Raw genomic sequence first — 19,749 nt, 5'->3', positions numbered from 1 at the left:
CCTACATAATCCAAGTGCCCGCTAGCGAACCTACATAGTCCAAGTGCCCGTTAGGTAACCTAGAGAGTCCAATTGCCCGCCAGTAAACCCTCATAGCCCAAGTGCCCGCTAGGGAATTTACATAGTCCAAGGCCCCCCTAGGGAACCTACATAGTCCAAGTGTCCGTTAGTTAACCTAGATAGTCCAAGTGCCCGCTTGGCAACCGAGATAGTCCAACAGTCCGCTAGGTAACGTAGATAGTTCAAGTGCCTGCTAGGTAACCTAGATAGTCAAAGTGCCCGCTAGGTAACCTACAAAGTCTAAGTGCCCGCTAAGTAATCTATATAGTCCAAATGACCGCTAGGGAGCCTACATAGTCCAAATGCCCGCTAGGTAACCTAGATAATCTAAGGGCCCGCTAGGTAACCTACATAGTCCTAGTGCCCCCTAGTTAACCTACATTTTCCAAGTGCCCGATAGGGAACCTACATTGTCCAAGTGCCCGCTGGTAACCTAGATAATCCTAGTGCCCGCTAGGGAACCTTCATAGTCCTAGTGCCCGCTATGCAACCTAGATAGTCAAAGTGCCCGTTAGGTAACCTAGATAGTCCAAGTGCCCGCTAGGTAACTTACATTGTCCAAGTTCCGGCTAGGTAACCTAGATACTCAAAGTGCCCGTTACCTAACCTAGATAGTCCAAGTGCCCGCTAAGCAACCTACATAGTCCAAGTGCCTGTTCGTTAACTTAGAAGTTCAAGTGCCCGCTAGGTAACCTAGACAGTCCAAGTGCCCGCTAGGTTACCTGCATATTCCAAGTGGCCGTTCGTTAACCTAGATAGTCCAAGTGCCCACTAGGTAACCTACATAGTCCAAGGGCCCGCTAGTTAACCTACATAGTCCAAGGGCTCACTTGTTAACTTTGATAGTCCAAGTGCCCGCTAGTTAACCTAGATCGTCCAAGTGCCCGCTAGTTAACCTAGATAGTCCTAGTGCCCATTAGTTAACCAAGAGTGTCCAAGTGCCCACTAGGGGACGTACTTAGTCCAAGTGCCCGTTAGCTAACCTAGATAGTCCAAGTGCCCGATAGGGAACCTACATAATCCAAGTGCCCGCTAGGGAACCTACATAGTCCAAGTGCCCGTTAGTTAACCTAGATAGTCCAAGTGCCCGCTAGGTAACCTAGATAGTCCAACAGCCTGGTAGGTAACCTACATACTCCAAGTCCCCGCTAGTTAACCTAGATCGTGCAAGTGTCCGCTAGTAAGCCTATATAGACCAAGTGCCCGCAAGTTAACCTATATACCAAGTGCCCGCTACGTAACCTAGATACTCAAAGTGCCCGTTACCTAACCTAGATAGTCCAAGTGCCCGCTAAGCAACCTACATAGTCCAAGTGCCCGTTCGTTAACCTAGAAGTTCAAGTGCCCGCTAGGTAACCTAGACAGTCCAAGTGCCCGCTAGGTTACCAGCATATTCCAAGTGCCCGTTCGTTAACCTAGATAGTCCAAGTGCCCACTAGGTAACCTACATAGTCCAAGTGCCCGCTAGGTAACCTAGATAGTCCAAGTGCCCGCTAGGTAACCTAGATAGTCCAAGGGCCCGCTAGTTAACCTACATAGTCCAAGGGCTCACTTGTTAACTTTGATAGTCCAAGTGCCCGCTAGTTAACCTAGATCGTCCAATTGCCCGCTAGTTAACCTAGATAGTCCTAGTGCCCATTAGTTAACCTAGATTGTCCAAGTGCCCACTAGGGGACGTACTTAGTCCAAGTGTCCATTAGCTAACCTAGATAGTCCAAGTGCCCGCTAGTTAACATTGATCATCCAAGTTCCCAATAGTTAACCTAGATAGTCCAAGTGCACGCTAGATGACCTACATAGTCCAAGGGCCAGCTAGGTATCCTAGATAGTACAAGTGCCCGCTAGCGAACCTCAATTGTCCAAGTGCCTGTTAGCTAACCTAGATAGTGCAAGTGGCGGCTAGGTAACCTACATAGTCCAAGTGGCCCATAGGGAACCTACATAATCCAAGTGCCCGCTAGGGAACCTACATAGTCCAAGTGCCTGCTAGGCAACCTACATAGTCCAAGGTCCGCTAGGTAACCTAGATAGTCCGAGTGCCCCCAAAGTAACCTAGAGTCCAAGTGCTCGCTAGTTAACCTATATAATCCAAGTGCCCGCTATGCAACCTAGATAGTCAAAGTGCCCGTTAGGTAACCTAGATAATCCAAGTGCCCGCTAGGTAACTTACATTGTCTAAGTTCCGGCTAGGTAACCTAGATACTCAAAGTGCCCATTACCTAACCTAGATAGTCCAAGTGCCAGCCAAGCAACCTACATAGTCTAAGTGCCCGTTCGTTAACCTATAAGTTCAAGTGCCCGCTAGGTAACCTAGACAGTCCAAGTGCCCGCTAGGTTACCTGCATATTCCAAATCCCCGTTCTTTAACCTAGATAGTCCAAGTGCCCACTAGGTAACCTACATAGTCCAAGTGCCCGCTAGGTAACCTAGATAGTCCAAGTGCTCGCTAGGTAACCTAGATAGTCCAAGGGCCCGCTAGTTAACCTACATAGTCCAAGGGCTCACTTGTTAACTTTGATAGTCCAAGTGCCCGCTAGTTAACCTAGATCGTCCAAGTGCCCGCTAGTTAACCTAGATAGTCCTAGTGCCCATTAGTTAACCAAGAGTGTCCAAGTGCCCACTAGGGGACGTACTTAGTCCAAGTGCCCGTTAGCTAACCTAGATAGTCCAAGTCCCCGCTAGTTAACATTGATCATCCAAGTGCCCGCTAGTTAACCTAGATAGTCCATGTGCACGCTAGTTAACCTAGATAGTCCAAGTGCCCTCTAGTTAACCTAGATCGTCCAAGTGCCCGGTAGTTAACTTACATAGTTCAAGTGTCCGTAGGGAACATACAGAGTCCAAGTGCCCGCTAGGGAACCTACATATTCCAAGTTCCCGCTAGGCAATCTACATATTCCAAGGGCCCGCTAGTTAATGTAGATAGTTCAAGGGCCCGCTAGTTAACCTACATAATCCAAGTAACCGCTAGTTAACCTAGACAGTCCAAGTGTCCGCTAATTAACCTACATAATACAAGTGCCCGCTAGGGAACCTAGATAGTCCAAGTGCCCGCTCTGGAACCTACATCGTCCAAGTGACTGCTAGGGAACCTACATAGTCCAAGTGCCCGCTCTGGAACATACATAGTCCAAGTGCCCGCTATGAAATCTACATAGTCCAAGGGCCCGCTAGTTAACCTACATAGTCCAAGTACCCGCTAGTTAACCTAGATCGTCCAAGAGCCCACTAGGTAACCTACATAATCCAAGGGCCCGCTAGTTAACCTACATATTCCAAGGGCCCGCTAGTTAACCTACATCATCCAAGGGCCCGCTACTTAACCTAAATCGTCCAAGGGCCCGCTAGTTAACCTTCATCGTCCAAGGGCCCCCTAGTTAACCTAGATAGTCTAAGTGCCCGCTAGTTAACCTACATAGTCCAAGTGCCCGTGAGGTAACCTAGACATTTCAAGTGACCACTAGGTCACCTACATAGTCCAAGTGCCCGTTCGTTAACCTACATAGTCCAAGTGCCCTCTAGGTAACCTAGATAGTCCAAGTGCTCGCTAGTTACCCTAGATAGTCCAAGTGCCCGCTAGTTAACCTAGATAGACCAAGTGCCCGCTAAGGAACCTATCTTGTACAAGTACCCGCTAGGAAACGTACATAGTCCAAGTGCCCGCTAGGTAACCTATATAGTCCAAGTGCCCGCTAGGTAACCTAGATAGTCCAAGGGCCCGCTAGTTAACCTACATAGTCCAAGGGCTCACTTGTTAACTTTGATAGTCCAAGTGCCCGCTAGTTAACCTAGATCGTCCAAGTGCCCGCTAGTTAACCTAGATAGTCCTAGTGCCCATTAGTTAACCAAGAGTGTCCAAGTGCCCACTAGGGGACGTACTTAGTCCAAGTGCCCGTTAGCTAACCTAGATAGTCCAAGTGCCCGCTAGTTAACAGTGTTCATCCAAGTGCCCGCTAGGGAAACTACGTAGTCCATGTGCCTGCTAGTTAACATTGATCATGCAAGTGCCCGCTAGTTAACCTAGATAGTCCAAGTGCACGCTAGTTAACCTAGATAGTCCAAGTGCCCTCTAGTTAACCTAGATCGACCAAGTGCCCGGTAGTTAACTTACATACTTCAAGTGTCCGTAGGGAACATACAGAGTCCAAGTGCCCGCTAGGAAACGTACATAGTCCAAGTGCCCGATAGGGAACGTACATAGTCCAAGTGCCCGCTAGTTAACCTACATAGTCCAAGTGCCCGATAGGGAACCTACATAATCCAAGTGCCCGCTAGCGAACCTACATAGTCCAAGTGCCCGTTAGGTAACCTAGAGAGTCCAATTGCCCGCCAGTAAACCCTCATAGCCCAAGTGCCCGCTAGGGAATTTACATAGTCCAAGGCCCCCCTAGGGAACCTACATAGTCCAAGTGTCCGTTAGTTAACCTAGATAGTCCAAGTGCCCGCTTGGCAACCGAGATAGTCCAACAGTCCGCTAGGTAACGTAGATAGTTCAAGTGCCTGCTAGGTAACCTAGATAGTCAAAGTGCCCGCTAGGTAACCTACAAAGTCTAAGTGCCCGCTAAGTAATCTATATAGTCCAAATGACCGCTAGGGAGCCTACATAGTCCAAATGCCCGCTAGGTAACCTAGATAATCTAAGGGCCCGCTAGGTAACCTACATAGTCCTAGTGCCCCCTAGTTAACCTACATTTTCCAAGTGCCCGATAGGGAACCTACATTGTCCAAGTGCCCGCTGGTAACCTAGATAATCCTAGTGCCCGCTAGGGAACCTTCATAGTCCTAGTGCCCGCTATGCAACCTAGATAGTCAAAGTGCCCGTTAGGTAACCTAGATAGTCCAAGTGCCCGCTAGGTAACTTACATTGTCCAAGTTCCGGCTAGGTAACCTAGATACTCAAAGTGCCCGTTACCTAACCTAGATAGTCCAAGTGCCCGCTAAGCAACCTACATAGTCCAAGTGCCTGTTCGTTAACTTAGAAGTTCAAGTGCCCGCTAGGTAACCTAGACAGTCCAAGTGCCCGCTAGGTTACCTGCATATTCCAAGTGGCCGTTCGTTAACCTAGATAGTCCAAGTGCCCACTAGGTAACCTACATAGTCCAAGGGCCCGCTAGTTAACCTACATAGTCCAAGGGCTCACTTGTTAACTTTGATAGTCCAAGTGCCCGCTAGTTAACCTAGATCGTCCAAGTGCCCGCTAGTTAACCTAGATAGTCCTAGTGCCCATTAGTTAACCAAGAGTGTCCAAGTGCCCACTAGGGGACGTACTTAGTCCAAGTGCCCGTTAGCTAACCTAGATAGTCCAAGTGCCCGATAGGGAACCTACATAATCCAAGTGCCCGCTAGGGAACCTACATAGTCCAAGTGCCCGTTAGTTAACCTAGATAGTCCAAGTGCCCGCTAGGTAACCTAGATAGTCCAACAGCCTGGTAGGTAACCTACATACTCCAAGTCCCCGCTAGTTAACCTAGATCGTGCAAGTGTCCGCTAGTAAGCCTATATAGACCAAGTGCCCGCAAGTTAACCTATATACCAAGTGCCCGCTACGTAACCTAGATACTCAAAGTGCCCGTTACCTAACCTAGATAGTCCAAGTGCCCGCTAAGCAACCTACATAGTCCAAGTGCCCGTTCGTTAACCTAGAAGTTCAAGTGCCCGCTAGGTAACCTAGACAGTCCAAGTGCCCGCTAGGTTACCAGCATATTCCAAGTGCCCGTTCGTTAACCTAGATAGTCCAAGTGCCCACTAGGTAACCTACATAGTCCAAGTGCCCGCTAGGTAACCTAGATAGTCCAAGTGCCCGCTAGGTAACCTAGATAGTCCAAGGGCCCGCTAGTTAACCTACATAGTCCAAGGGCTCACTTGTTAACTTTGATAGTCCAAGTGCCCGCTAGTTAACCTAGATCGTCCAATTGCCCGCTAGTTAACCTAGATAGTCCTAGTGCCCATTAGTTAACCTAGATTGTCCAAGTGCCCACTAGGGGACGTACTTAGTCCAAGTGTCCATTAGCTAACCTAGATAGTCCAAGTGCCCGCTAGTTAACATTGATCATCCAAGTTCCCAATAGTTAACCTAGATAGTCCAAGTGCACGCTAGTTAACCTAGGTAGTCCAATTGCCCTCTAGTTAACCTAGATAGTCCAAGTGCCCGGTAGTTAACTTACATAGTTCAAGTGTCCGTAGGGAACATACAGAGTCCAAGTGCCCGCTAGGTAACCTAGATAATCCTAGTGCCCGCTAGGGAACCTTCATAGTCCTAGTGCCCGCTATGCAAACTAGATAGTCAAAGTGCCCGTTAGGTAACCTAGATAGTCCAAGTGCCCGCTAGGTAACTTACATTGTCCATGTTCCGGCTAGGTAACCTAGATACTCAAAGTGCCCGTTACCTAACCTAGATAGTCCAAGTGCCCGCTAAGCAACCTACATAGTCCAAGTGCCCGTTCGTTAATTTAGAAGTTCAAGTGCCCGCTAGGTAACCTAGACAGTCCAAGTGCCCGCTAGGTTACCTGCATATTCCAAGTGGCCGTTCGATAACCTAGATAGTCCAAGTGCCCACTAGGTAACCTACATAGTCCAAGTGCCCGCTAGGTAACCTATATAGTCCAAGGGCCCGCTAGTTAACCTACATAGTCCAAGGGCTCACTTGTTAACTTTGATAGTCCAAGTGCCCGCTAGTTAACCTAGATCGTCCAAGTGCCCGCTAGTTAACCTAGATAGTCCTAGTGCCCATTAGTTAACCAAGAGTGTCCAAGTGCCCACTAGGGGACGTACTTAGTCCAAGTGCCCGTTAGCTAACCTAGATAGTCCAAGTGCCCGATAGGGAACCTACATAATCCAAGTGCCCGCTAGGGAACCTACATAGTCCAAGTGCCCGTTAGTTAACCTAGATAGTCCAAGTGCCCGCTAGGTAACCTAGATAGTCCAACAGCCTGGTAGGTAACCTACATACTCCAAGTCCCCGCTAGTTAACCTAGATCGTGCAAGTGTCCGCTAGTAAGCCTATATAGACCAAGTGCCCGCAAGTTAACCTATATACCAAGTGCCCGCTACGTAACCTAGATACTCAAAGTGCCCGTTACCTAACCTAGATAGTCCAAGTGCCCGCTAAGCAACCTACATAGTCCAAGTGCCCGTTCGTTAACCTAGAAGTTCAAGTGCCCGCTAGGTAACCTAGACAGTCCAAGTGCCCGCTAGGTTACCTGCATATTCCAAGTGCCCGTTCGTTAACCTGATAGTCCAAGTGCCCACTAGGTAACCTACATAGTCCAAGTGCCCGCTAGGTAACCTAGATAGTCCAAGTGCCCGCTAGGTAACCTAGATAGTCCAAGGGCCCGCTAGTTAACCTACATAGTCCAAGGCCTCACTTGTTAACTTTGATAGTCCAAGTGCCCGCTAGTTAACCTAGATCGTCCAATTGCCCGCTAGTTAACCTAGATAGTCCTAGTGCCCATTAGTTAACCTAGATTGTCCAAGTGCCCACTAGGGGACGTACTTAGTCCAAGTGTCCATTAGCTAACCTAGATAGTCCAAGTGCTCGCTAGTTAACATTGATCATCCAAGTTCCCAATAGTTAACCTAGATTGTCCAAGTGCACGCTAGTTAACATAGGTAGTCCAATTGCCCTCTAGTTAACCTAGATCGTCCAAGTGCCCGGTAGTTAACTTACATAGTTCAAGTGTCCGTAGGGAACATACAGAGTCCAAGTGCCCGCTAGGTAACCTAGATAATCCTAGTGCCCGCTAGGGAACCTTCATAGTCCTAGTGCCCGCTATGCAAACTAGATAGTCAAAGTGCCCGTTAGGTAACCTAGATAGTCCAAGTGGCCGCTAGGTAACTTACATTGTCCATGTTCCGGCTAGGTAACCTAGATACTCAAAGTGCCCGTTACCTAACCTAGAAGTCCAAGTGCCCACTAGGTAACCTAGATAGTCCAAGGGCCCGCTAGTTAACCTGCATTGTCTATGGGCTCACTTGTTAACTTTGATAGTCCAAGTGCCCTCTAGTTAACCTAGATCGTCCAAGTGCCTGCTAGTTAACCTAGATAGTCCTAGTGCCCATTAGTTAACCAAGCGTGTCTAAGTGCCCACTTGGGGACGTACTTAGTCCAAGTGCCCGTTAGCTAACCTAGATAGTCCAAGTTCCCGCTAGTTAACATTGATCATCCAAGTGCCCGCTAGTTAACCTAGATAGTTCAAGTGCACGCTAGTTAACCTAGATAGTCCAAGTGCCCTCTAGTTAACCTAGATCGTCCAAGTGCCCGGAAGTTAACTTACATACTTCAAGTGTCCGTAGGGAACATACAGAGTCCAAGTGCCCGCTAGGGAACCTACATATTCCAAGTGCCCGCTAGGCAATCTACATATTCCAAGGGCCCGCTAGTTAATGTAGATAGTCCAAGGGCCCGCTAGTTAACCTACATAATCCAAGTACCCGCTAGTTAACCTAGATCGTCCAAGTGTCCGCTAATTAACCTACATAATACAACTGCCCGCTAGGGAACCTAGATAGTCCAAGTGCCCGCTCTGGAACCTACATAGTCCAAGTGAATGCTAGGGAACCTACATAGTCCAAGTGCCCGCTCTGGAACATACATAGTCCAAGTGCCCGCTATGAAATCTACATAGTCCAAGGGCCCGCTAGTTAACCTACATAGTCCAAGTACCCGCTAGTTAACCTAGATCGTCCAAGTGCCCACTAGGTAACCTACATAATCCAAGGGCCCGCTAGTTAACCTACATATTCCTAGGGCCCGCTAGTTAACCTACATCATCCAAGGGCCCGCTACTTAACCTAAATCGTCCAAGGGCCCGCTAGTTAACCTACATTGTCCAAGGGCCCCCTAGTTAACCTAGATAGTCCAAGTGCCCGCTAGTTAACCTACATAGTCCAAGTGCCCGTGAGGTAACCTAGACATTTCAAGTGACCACTAGGTCACCTACATAGTCCAAGTGCCCGCTCTGGAACATACATAGTCCAAGTGCCCGCTATGAAATCTACGTAGTCCAGGGCCCGCTGGTTAACCTACATAGTCCAAGTGCCCGCTAGTTAACCTACATAGTCCAAGTGCCCGTGAGGTAACCTAGACATTTCAATTGACCACTAGGTCACCTACATAGTCCAAGTGCCCGCTCTGGAACATACATAGTCCAAGTGCCCGCTATGAAACCTACGTAGTCCAAGGGCCCGCTGGTTAACCTACATAGTCCAAATACCCGCTAGTTAACCTAGATCGTCCAAGTGCACACTAGGTAACCTACATAATCCAAGGGCCCGCTAGTTAACCTACATATTCCAAGGGCCCGCTAGTTAACCTACATCATCCAAGGGCCCGCTACTTAACCTAAATCGTCCAAGGGCCCACTAGTTAACCTACATCGTCCAAGGGCCCCCTAGTTAACCTAGATAGTCCAAGTGCCCGCTAGTTAACCTACATAGTCCAAGTGCCCGTGAGGTAACCTAGACATTTCAAGTGACCACTAGGTCACCTACATAGTCCAAGTGCCCGTTCGTTAACCTACATAGTCCAAGTGCCCTCTAGGTAACCTAGATAGTCCAAGTGCTCGCTAGTTACCCTAGATAGTCCAAGTGCCCGCTAGTTAACCTAGATAGACCAAGTGCCTGCTAGGGAACCTATCTTGTCCAAGTACCCTCTAGGAAACGTACATAGTCCAAGTGCCCGCTAGGTAACGTACATAGTCCAAGTGCCCGCTAGGTAACCTAGATAGTATAAGGTCCTGCTAGGGAACGTACATAGTCCAAGTGCCAGCTAGGTAACCTAGATAGTCCAAATGTCCGCTAGGGAACCCACATAGTCCAATTGCCCGCTTGGGAACTTACATAGTCCAAGTGCCCGATAGGGAACTTACATAATCGAAGTGCCCGCTTGTTGACCTATATAGTCCAAGTGGCCGCTAGTTAACCTACATAGTCCAAGTGCCCGATAGGGAACCTACATAATCCAAGTGCCCGCTAGGGAACCTACATAGTCCAAGTGCCCGTTAGTTAACCTAGATAGTCCAAGTGCCCGCTAGATGACCTACATAGTCCAAGGGCCAGCTAGTTAACCTACATAGTCCAAGTGCCCGATAGGGAACCTACATAATCCAAGTGCCCGCTAGGGAACCTACATAGTCCAAGTGCCCGTTAGTTAACCTAGATAGTCCAAGTGCCCGCTAGGTAACCTAGATAGTCCAAAAGCCTGGTAGGTAACCTACATACTCCAAGTACTAGCTAGTTAACCTAGATCGAGTAAGTGTCCGCTAGTAAGCCTATATAGTCCAAGTGCCCGCTAGTTAACCTATATACCAAGTGCCCGCTACGTAACCTAGATAGTCCAAGGGCACGCTAGTTAACCTACATATTCCAAGTGCCCGCTAGTTAACCTACATAATCTAAGTGCCTGTTAGGTAACCTAGATAGTCCAAGGGCCCGTTAGATGACCTACATAGTCCAAGGGCCAGCTAGGTATCCTAGATAGTACAAGTGCCCGCTAGGGAACCTCAATTGTCCAAGTGCCTGTTAGCTAACCTAGATAGTCCAAGTGGCGGCTAGGTAACCTACATAGTCCAAGTGCCCCATAGGGAACCTACATAATCCAAGTGCCCGCTAGGGAACCTACATAGTCCAAGTGCCTGCTAGGCAACCTACATAGTCCAAGGGCCCGCTAGGTAACCTAGATAGTCCGAATGCCTGCTAGGTAACCTGGAGTCTAAGTGCTCGCTAGTTAACCTATTTAATCCAAGTGCCCGCTATGCAACTTAGATAGTCAAAGTGCCCGTTAGGTAACCTAGATAGTCCAAGTTCCCGCTAGGTAACTTACATTGTCCAAGTTCCGGCTAGGTAACCTAGATACTCAAAGTGCCCGTTACCTAACCTAGATAGTCCAAGTGCCCGCTAAGCAACCTACATAGTCCAAGTGCCAGTTCGTTAACCTAGAAGTTCAAGTGCCCGCTAGGTAACCTAGACAGTCCAAGTGCCCGCTAGGTTACCTGCATATTCCAAGTGCCCGTTGGTTAACCTAGATAGTCCAAGTGCCCACTAGGTACCCTACATAGTCCAAGTGCCCGCTAGGTAACCTAGATAGTCCAAGGGCCCGCTAGTTAACCTACATAGTCCAAGGGCTCACTTGTTAACTTTGATAGTCCAAGTGCCCGCTAGTTAACCTAGATCGTCCAAGTGCCCGCTAGTTAACCTAGATAGTCCTAGTGCCCATTAGTTAACCAAGAGGGTCCAAGTGCCCACTAGGGGACGTACTTAGTCCAAGTGCCCGTTAGCTAACCTAGATAGTCCAAGTGCCCGCTAGTTAACATTGATCATCCAAGTGCCCGCTAGTTAACCTAGATAGTCCAAGTGCACGCTAGTTAACCTAGATAGTCCAAGTGTCCGCTAATTAACCTACATAATACAAGTGCCCGCTAGGGAACCTAGATAGTCCAAGTGCCCGCTCTGGAACCTACATAGTCCAAGTGACTGCTAGGGAACCTACATAGTCCAAGTGCCCGCTCTGGAACCTACATAGTCCAAGTGACTGCTAGGGAACCTACATAGTCCAAGTGCCCGCTCTGGAACATACATAGTCCAAGTGCCCGCTATGAAATCTACATAGTCCAAGGGCCCGCTAGTTAACCTACATAGTCCAAGTACCCGCTAGTTAACCTAGATCGTCTAAGTGCCCACTATGTAACCTACATATTCCAAGGGCCCGCTAGTTAACCTACATATTCCAAGGGCCCGCTAGTTAACCTACATCATCCAAGGGCCCGCTACTTAACCTAAATCGTCCAAGGGCCCGCTAGTTAACCTACATCGTCCAAGGGCCCCCTAGTTAACCTAGATAGTCCAAGTGCCCGCTAGTTGACCTGCATAGTCCAAGTGCCCGTGAGGTAATCTAGACATTTCAAGTGACCACTAGGTCACCTACATAGTCCAAGTGCCCGCTCTGGAACATACATAGTCCAAGTGCCCGCTATGAAATCTACATAGTCCAAGGGCCCGCTGGTTAACCTACATAGTCCAAGTACCCGCTAGTTAACCTAGATCGTCCAAGTGCACACTAGGTATCCTACATAATCCAAGGGCCCACTAGTTAACCTACATATTCCAAGGGCCCGCTAGTTAACCTACATCATTCAAAGGCCCGCTACTTAACCTAAATCGTCCAAGGGCACGCTAGTTAACCTACATCGTCCAAGGGCCCCCTAGTTAACCTAGATAGTCCAAGTGCCCGCTAGTTAATCTACATAGTCCAAGTGCCCGTGAGGTAACCTAGACATTTCAAGTGACCACTAGGCCACCTACATAGTCCAAGTGCCCGTTCGTTAACCTACATAGTCCAAGTGCCCTCTAGGTAACCTAGATAGGCCAAGTGATCGCTAGTTACCCTAGATAGTCCAAGTGCCCGCTAGTTAACCTAGATAGACCAAGTGTCCGCTAGGGAACCTATCTTGTCCAAGTACCCGCTAGGAAACGTACATAGTCCAAGTGCCCGCTAGGTAACGTACATAGTCCAAGTGCCCGCTAGGTAACCTAGATAGTCCAAGGTCCTGCTAGGGAACGTACATAGTCCAAGTGCCAGCTAGGTGACCTAGATAGTCCAAGTGCCCACTAGTTAACCTACATAGTGCATGTTCCCCCTAGGTAACCTAGATAGTCCAAGGGCCCTCTAGGTAACCTACATTGTCCTAGTGCCCCGTAGTTAAAATACATTCTCCAAGTGCCCGATAGGGAACCCACATAGTCCAAGTGCCCACTATGCAACCTAGATAGTCAAAGTGCCCGTTAGGTAACCTAGATAATCCAAGTGCCCGCTAGGTAACTTACATTGTCCAAGTTGCGGCTAGGTAACTTAGATACTCAAAGTGCCCGTTACCTAACCTAGATAGTCCAAGTGCCCGCTAAGAAACCTACATAGTCCAAGTGCCCGTTCGTTAACCTAGAAGTTCAAGTGCCCGCTAGGTAACCTAGACAGTCCAAGTGCCCGCTAGGTTACCTGCATATTCCAAGTGCCCGTTCGTTAACCTAGATAGTCCAAGTGCCCACTAGGTAACCTAAATAGTCCAAGTGCCCGCTAGGTAACCTATATAGTCCAAGTGCCCGCTAGGTAACCTAGATAGTCCAAGGGCCCGCTACTTAACCTACATAGTCCAAGGGCTCACTTGTTAACTTTGATAGTCCAAGTGCCCGCTAGTTAACCTAGATCTTCCAAGTGCCTGCTAGTTAACCTAGATAGTCCTAGTGCCCATTAGTTAACCAAGAGTGTCCAAGTGCCCACTAGGGGACGTACTTAGTCCAAGTGCCCGTTAGCTAACCTAGATAGTCCAAGTGCCCGCTAGTTAACATTGATCATCCAATTGCCCGCTAGTTAACCTAGATAGTCCAAGTGCACGCTAGTTAACCTAGATAGTCCAAGTGCCCTCTAGTTAACCTAGATCGTCCAAGTGCCCGGTAGTTAACTTACATAGTTCAAGTCTCCGTAGGGAACATACAGAGTCCAAGTGCCCGCTAGGGAACCTACATATTCCAAGTTCCCGCTAGGCAATCTACATATTCCAAGGGCCCGCTAGTTAATGTAGATGGTCCAAGGGCCCGCTAGTTCACCTACATAATCCATGTACCCGCTAGTTAACCTAGATCGTCCAAGTGTCCGCTAATTAACCTACATAATTCAAGTGCCCGCTAGGGAACCTAGATAGTCCAAGTGCCCGCTCTGGAACCTACATAGTCCAAGTGACTGCTAGGGAACCTACATAGTCCAAGTGCCCGCTCTGGAACATACATAGTCCAAGTGCCCGCTATGAAATCTACATAGTCCAAGGGCCCGCTAGTTAACCTACATAGTCCTAGTACCCGCTAGTTAACCTAGATCGTCTAAGTGCCCACTAGGTAACCTACATAATCCAAGGGCCCGCTAGTTAAGCTACATATTCCAAGGGCCCGCTAGTTCACCTACATCGTCCAAGGGCCCGCTACTTAACCTACATCGTCCAAGAGCCCGCTAGTTAACCTACATAGTCCAAGTGCCCGTGAGGTAACCTAGACATTTCAAGTGACCACTAGGTCACCTACATAGTCCAAGTGCCCGTTCGTTAACCTACATAGTCCAAGTGCCCTCTAGGTAACTTAGATAGTCCAAGTGCCCGCTAGTTAACCTAGATAGACCAAGTGCCCGCTAGGGAACCTATCTTGTCCAAGTACCCGCTAGTTAACCTAGATAGTCCAAGTGCCCGCTAGGTAACGTACATAGTCCACGTGCCCGCTAGGTAACCTAGATAGTCCAAGGGCCTGCTAGGGAACGTATATAGTCCAAGGGCCAGCTAGGTAACCTAGATAGTCCAAGTGCCCACTAGTTAACCTACATAGTCCAGGTTCCCCCTAGGTAACCTAGATAGTCCAAGGGCCCGCTAGGTAACCTACATTGTCCTAGTGCCCCCTAGTTAAACTACATTCTCCAAGTGCCCGATAGGGAACCTACATAGTCCAAGTGCCCGCTAGGTAACCTACATGGTCCAAATGCCCGCTAGTTAACCTGCATAGTAAAAGTGCCCGCTAGGGAACCTACATAATCCAAGTGCCCGCTAGGGAACCAACATAGTCCAAGTGCCCGATAGTTAACCTAGATAGTCCAAATGCCCGCTAGGGAACGCACATAGTCCAAGTGCCCGCTGGGGAACTTACATAGTCCAAGTGCCCGATAGGGAACTTACATAATCCAAGTGCCCGCTAGTTGACCTACATCGTCCAAGTGGCCGCTAGTTAACCTACATAGTCCAAGTGCCCGATAGGGAACCTACATAATCCAAGTGCCCGCTAGGGAACCTCCATAGTCCAAGTGCCCGTTAGTTAACCTAGATAGTCCAAGTGCCCGCTAGGTAATCTAGATAGTCCAACAGCCTGGTAGGTAACCTACATACTCCAAGTACCCGCTAGTTAACCTAGATCGTGCAAGTGTCCGCTAGTAAGCCTATATAGACCAAGTGCCCGCTAGTTAACCTATATACCAAGTGCCCGCTACGTAATCTAGATAGTCCAAGGGCACGCTAGTTAACCTACATATTCCAAGTGCCCGCTAGTTAACCTACATTATCTAAGTGCCCGTTAGGTAACCTAGATAGTCCAAGGACCCGCTAGATGACCTACATAGTCCAAGGGCCAGCTAGGTATCCTAGATAGTACAAGTGCCCGCTAGGGAACCTCAATTGTCCAAGTGCCTGTTAGCTAACCTAGATAGTCCAAGTGGCGGCTAGGTAACCTACATAGTCCAAGTGCCCCATAGGCAACCTACATAGTACAAGGGCCCGCTAGGTAACCTAGATAGTCCGTGCCCGCTAGGTAACCTAGAGTCCAAGTGCTCGCTAGACAACCTATATAATCCAAGTGCCCACTATGCAACCTAGATAGTCAAAGTGCCCGCTAGGTAACTTACATTGTCCAAGTTGCGGCTAGGTAACCTTGATACTCAAAGTGCCCATTACCTAACCTAGATAGTCCAAGTGCCCGCTAAGCAACCTACATAGTCCAAGTGCCCGTTCGTTAACCTAGAAGTTCAAGTGCCCGCTAGGTAACCTAGACAGTCCAAGTGCCCGCTAGGTTACCTGCATATTCCAAGTGCCCGTTCGTTAACCTAGATAGTCCAAGTGCCCACTAGGTAACCTACATACTCCAAGTGCCCGCTAGGTAACCTATATAGTCCAAGTGCCCGCTAGGTAACCTAGATAGTCCAAGGGCCCGCTACTTAACCTACATAGTCCAAGGGCTCACTTGTTAACTTTGATAGTCCAAGTGCCCGCTAGTTAACCTAGATCTTCCAAGTGCCTGCTAGTTAACCTAGATAGTCCTAGTGCCCATTAGTTAACCAAGAGTGTCCAAGTGCCCACTAGGGGACGTACTTAGTCCAAGTGCCCGTTAGGAAACCTAGATAGTCCAAGTGCCCGCTAGTTAACATTGATCATCCAAGTGCCCGCTAGTTAACCTAGATAGTCCAAGCGCCCTCTAGTTAACCTAGATCGTCCAAGTGCCCGGTAGTTAACTTACATAGTTCAAGTCTCCGTAGGGAACATACAGAGTCCAAGTGCCCGCTAGGGAACCTACATATTCCAAGTTCCCGCTAGGCAATCTACATATTCCAAGGGCCCGCTAGTTAATGTAGATAGTCCAAGGGCCCGCTAGTTCACCTACATAATCCATGTACCCGCTAGTTAACCTAGATCGTCCAAGTGTCCGCTAATTAACCTACATAATACAAGTGCCCGCTAGGGAACCTAGATAGTCCAAGTGCCCGCTCTGGAACCTACATAGTCCAAGTGACTGCTAGGGAACCTACATAGTCCAAGTGCCCGCTCTGGAACATACATAGTCCAAGTGCCCGCTATGAAATCTACATAGTCCAAGGGCCCGCTAGTTAACCTACATAGTCCAAGTACCCGCTAGTTAACCTAGATCGTCTAAGTGCCCACTAGGTAACCTACATAATCCAAGGGCCCGTTAGTTAACCTACATATTCCAAGGGCCTGCTAGTTCACCTACATCGTCCAAGGGCCCGCTACTTAACCTAGATCGTCAAATTGCCCGCTAGTTAACCTACATAGTCCAAGTGCCCGTGAGGTAACCTAGACATTTCAAGTGACCACTAGGTCACCTACATAGTCCAAGTGCCCGTTCGTTAACCTACATAGTCCAAGTGCCCTCTAGGTAACCTAGATAGTCCAAGTGCCCGCTAGTTAACCTAGATAGACCAAGTGCCCGCTAGGGAACCTATCTTGTCCAAGTACCCGCTAGTTAACCTAGATAGTCCAAGTGCCCGCTAGGTAACGTACATAGTCCACGTGCCCGCTAGGTAACCTAGATAGTCCAAGGGCCTGCTAGGGAACGTATATAGTCCAAGGGCCAGCTAGGTAACCTAGATAGTCCAAGTGCCCACTAGTTAACCTACATAGTCCAGGTTCCCCCTAGGTAACCTAGATAGTCCAAGGGCCCGCTAGGTAACCTACATTGTCCTAGTGCCCCCTAGTTAAACTACATTCTCCAAGTGCCCGATAGGGAACCTACATAGTCCAAGTGCCCGCTAGGTAACCTACATGGTCCAAATGCACGCTAGTTAACCTGCATAGTAAAAGTGCCCGCTAGGGAACATACATAATCCAAGTGCCCGCTAGGGAACCTACATAGTCCAAGTGCCCGTTAGTTAACCTAGATAGTCCAAATGCCCGCTAGGGAACGCACATAGTCCAAGTGCCCGCTAGGGAACTTACATAGTCCAAGTGCCCGATAGGGAACTTACATAATCCAAGTGCCCGCTAGTTGACCTACATAGTCCAAGTGGCCGCTAGTTAACCTACATAGTCCAAGTGCCCGATAGGGAACCTACATAATCCAAGTGCCCGCTAGGGAACCTACATAGTCCAAGTGCCCGTTAGTTAACCTAGATAGTCCAAGTGCCTGCTAGTAAGCCTATATAGTCCAAGTGCCCGCTAGTTAACCTATATACCAAGTGCCCGCTACGTAACCTAGATAGTCCAAGGGCACGCTAGTTAACCTACATATTCCAAGTGCCCGCTAGTTAACCTACATAATCTAAGTGCCCGTTAGGTAACCTAGATAGTCCAAGGGCCCGCTAGATGACCTACATAGTCCAAGGGCCAGCTAGGTATCCTAGATAGTACAAGTGCCCGCTCGGGAACCTCAATTGTACAAGTGCCTGTTAGCTAACCTAGATAGTCCAAGTGGCGGCTAGGTAACCTACATAGTCCAAGTGCCCCATAGGGAACCTACATAATCCAAGTGCCCGCTAGGGAACCTACATAGTCCAAGTGCCTGCTAGGAAACCTACATAGTCCAAGGGCCCGCTAGGTAACCTAGATAGTCCGAGTGCCCGCTAGGTAACCTAGAGTCCAAGGGCTCGCTAGTTAACGTATATAATCCAAGTGCCCGCTATGCAACCTAGATAGTCAAAGTGCCCGTTAGGTAACCTAGATAGTCCAAGTGCCCGCTAGGTAACTTACATTGTCCAAGTTCCGGCTAGGTAACCTAGATACTCAAAGTGCCCGTTACCTAACCTAGATAGTCCAAGTGCCCGCTAAGCAACCTACATAGTCCAAGTGCCCGTTCGTTAACCTAGAAGTTCAAGTGCCCGCTAGGTAACCTAGACAGTCCAAGTGCCCGCTAGGTTACCTGCATATTCCAAGTGCCCGTTCGTTAACCTAGATAGTCCAAGTGCCCACTAGGTAACCTACATAGTCCAAGTGCCCGCTAGGTAACCTATATAGTCCAAGTGCCCGCTAGATAACTTAGATAGTCCAAGGGCCCGCTACTTAACCTACATAGTCCAAGGGCTCACTTGTTAACTTTGATAGTCCAAGTGCCCGCTACTTAACCTAGATTGTCCAAGTGCCCGCTAGTTCACCTAGATAGTCCTAGTGCCCATTAGTTAACCAAGAGTGTCCAAGTGCCCACTAGGGGACGTACTTAGTCCAAGTGCCCGTTAGCTAACCTAGATAGTCCAAGTGCCCGCTAGTTAACATTGATCATCCAAGGGCCCGCTAGTTAACCTAGATAATCCAAATGCACGCTAGTTAACCTAGATAGTCCAAGTGCCCTCTAGTTAACCTAGATCGTCAAAGTGCCCGGTAGTTAACTTACATAGTTCAAGTGTCCATAGGGAACATACAGAGTCCAAGTGCCCGCTAGGGAACCTACATATTCCAAGTGCCCGCTAGGCAATCTACATATTCCAAGGGCCCGCTAGTTAATGTAGATATTCCAAGGACCCGCTAGTTCACCTACATAATCCAAGTACCCGTAAGTTAACCTAGATCGTCCATGTGTCCGCTAATTAACCTATATAATACAAGTGCCCGCTAGGGAACCTAGATAGTCCAAGTGCCCGCTCTGGAACCTACATAGTCCAAGTGACTGCTAGGGAACCTACATAGTCCAAGTGCCCGCTCTGGAACATACATAGTCCAATGCCCGCTATGAAATCTACATAGTCCAAGGGCCCGCTAGTTAACCTACATAGTCCAAGTACCCGCTAGTTAACCTAGATCGTCCAAGTGCCCACTAGGTAACCTACATAATCCAAGGGCCCGCTAGTTAACCTACATATTCCAAGGGCCCGCTAGGTAATCTACATCGTCCAAGGGCCCGCTACTTAACCTACATCGTCCAAGGGCCCCCTAGTTAACCTAGATAGTCCAAATGCCCGCTAGTTAACCTACATAGTCCAAGTGCCGTGAGGTAACCTAGACATGTCAAGTGACCACTAGGTCACCTACATAGTCCAAGTGCCCGTTCGTTAACCTTCATAGTCCAAGTGCCCTCTAGGTAACCTAGATAGGCCAAGTGATCGCTAGTTACCCTAGATAGTCCAAGTGCCCGCTAGTTAACCTAGATAGACCAAGTGTCCGCTAGGGAACCTATCTTGTCCAAGTACCCGCTAGGAAACGTACATAGTCCAAGTGCCCGCTAGGTAACGTACATAGTCCAAGTGCCCGCTAGGTAACCTAGATAGTCCAAGGTCCTGCTAGGGAACGTACATAGTCCAAGTGCCAGCTAGGTAACCTAGATAGTCCAAGTGCCCGCTAGTTAACCTACATAGTCCAAGTGCCCGTGAGGTTACCAAGACATTTCAAGTGACCACTAGGTCACCTACATAGTCCAAGTGCCCGTTCGTTAACCTACATAGTCCAAGTGCCC

This window comes from Tenrec ecaudatus, chromosome 11 (genome assembly GCF_050624435.1).
Source record: "Tenrec ecaudatus isolate mTenEca1 chromosome 11, mTenEca1.hap1, whole genome shotgun sequence".
NCBI lineage: Eukaryota > Metazoa > Chordata > Mammalia > Afrosoricida > Tenrecidae > Tenrec > Tenrec ecaudatus.
The sequence above is the reverse complement of the archived record's forward strand: the minus strand, read 5'-3'. Positions refer to the sequence as shown.